Below are 2,500 nucleotides of genomic sequence, written 5' to 3' on the forward strand. Positions count from 1 at the left end.
TTGCACTCGCAGTCGCAAAAACGTACGGCAAGTATATTACTCGGAAGAGTCAATGACAGTCCACGCCCCCCTGCGTGGGAAGAGTCTTTCTAGGCCATGACCCACCGGAAGGGCGCAGCGTCCCCCACCCCAGACATGTGACGTCACACCATCGGTATTGACGACGAGACTGATTCCTTATAATCATTTGCCATACACCGGTGGAAGCTGCCGAGACGAGTAACTACATAGCGGGCTCGCCGTGTCACTAATGTACAGAGATACAACAGTTTCGACTGGAACCGGATTAAACGTATACACGGCGCTGATTAGTAATAGATAGAGCCATCAGAAAACAGATAATGTATACAACTGTCCGTATACATGCTTAAAGACTCTGCTCACAATCACAACCACACGTCAGCCACACACCCTTTTCACGCACTACTCTCTGCCTGTAACACGCACACAGACAATATGTAAGCACCAGCATGGAACAACACCCAGTGCATCCCCTCCGCCACATTAGACAATCCACACTGTCATAACCAGACTGGGAGGTCCACTCAGAAAACAGAATATCCCACCCACCCGACAACCACCATTGCTCAGCCAAGCCACCAACACCCACACATGTCCTACACAGGGGTGCACCCAACATCACAATACTGCCTCCTCTCACAGCACACAAACAATGGCAGGAATGAAAGACACAGGTCTGCCACAAGCATGGAATGAGAGCGCCGCCTGTCATGAGCCAAAGGTGCATCCTGACGTGGCAAATCAGATGATGCCGCAGGCATCCACTTACTATAATCACAATCAACAAACCGGCCGCCCCGCCCCCCCATTAAACCTTTCCTTACAACAATGTGTACCTTAACCTAACCTATATCGTACCGTAACCTAACCTACGTCGTACCTTAACCTAACCTACGTCGTACCTTAACCTAACCTACGTCGTACCTTAACCTAACCTACGTCGTACCTTAACCTAACCTACGTCGTACCTTAACCTAACCTACGTCGTACCTTAACCTAACCTACGTCGTACCTTAACCTAACCTACGTCGTACCTTAACCTAACCTACGTCGTACCTTAACCTAACCTACGTCGTACCTTAACCTAACCTACGTCGTACCTTAACCTAACCTACGTCGTACCTTAACCTAACCTACGTCGTACCTTAGCCTAACCTACGTCGTACCTTAGCCTAACCTACGTCGTACCTTAGCCTAACCTACGTCGTACCTTAACCTAACCTACGGCGTACCTTAACCTAACCTACGTCGTACCTTAACCTAACCTACGTCGTACCTTAACCTAACCTACGTCGTACCTTAACCTAACCTACGTCGTACCTTAACCTAACCTATGTCGTACCTTAACCTAACCTATGTCGTACCTTAACCTAACCTATGTCGTACCTTAACCTAACCTATGTCGTACCTTAACCTAACCTATGTCGTACCTTAACCTAACCTGTGTCGTACCTTAACCTAACCTGTGTCGTACCTTAACCTAACCTGTGTCGTACCTTAACCTAACCTGTATTGCGCCTTAACCTAACCTGTATTGCGCCTTAACCTAACCTGTATTGCGCCTTAACCTAACCTGTATTGCGCCTTAACCTAACCTGTATTGCGCCTTAACCTAACCTGTATTGCGCCTTAACCTAACCTGTATTGCGCCTTAACCTAACCTGTATTGCGCCTTAACCTAACCTGTATTGCGCCTTAACGTAACCTGTATTGCGCCTTAACGTAACCTGTATTGCGCCTTAACGTAACCTATATTGCGCCTTAACCTAACCTATATTGCGCCTTAACCTAACCTATATTGCGCCTTAACGTAACCTATATTGCGCCTTAACGTAACCTATATTGCGCCTTAACGTAACCTATATTGCGCCTTAACGTAACCTATATTGCGCCTTAACGTAACCTATATTGCGCCTTAACGTAACCTATATTGCGCCTTAACCTAACCCACATTGCGCCTTAACGTAACCTATATTGCGCCTTAACGTAACCTATATTGCGCCTTAACGTAACCCACATTGCCCCTTAACGTAACCCACATTGCGCCGTAACGTAACCCAACACACGTTGGGCCTTAACCCAACACACGTTGGGCCTTAACCCAACACACGTTGGGCCTTAACCCAACACACGTTGGGCCTTAACCCAACACACGTTGGGCCTTAACCCAACACACGTTGGGCCTTAACCCAACACACGTTGGGCCTTAACCCAACACACGTTGGGCCTTAACCCAACACACGTTGGGCCTTAACCTGCTCTGTAATTGTCATACGACGCGTTAAATTAGTGTAGTGTTGCCTAACTGCAACCCCCGCAATATAGTTTGCTACTCGCACTGCCCGGTCCCCAGTGTATCGCTTCATGTTAAACACCTTGCAGCTATACACTGTAATGTGGATGGCAGCAGGACGTACATGCTCAATGCCCTTTGCAGTTGTTCATTGGCATTTGCAGTTGTTCATTGGCATTTGCAGTT

This window comes from Schistocerca serialis, unplaced genomic scaffold, assembly GCF_023864345.2.
Source record: "Schistocerca serialis cubense isolate TAMUIC-IGC-003099 unplaced genomic scaffold, iqSchSeri2.2 HiC_scaffold_1196, whole genome shotgun sequence".
NCBI lineage: Eukaryota > Metazoa > Arthropoda > Insecta > Orthoptera > Acrididae > Schistocerca > Schistocerca serialis.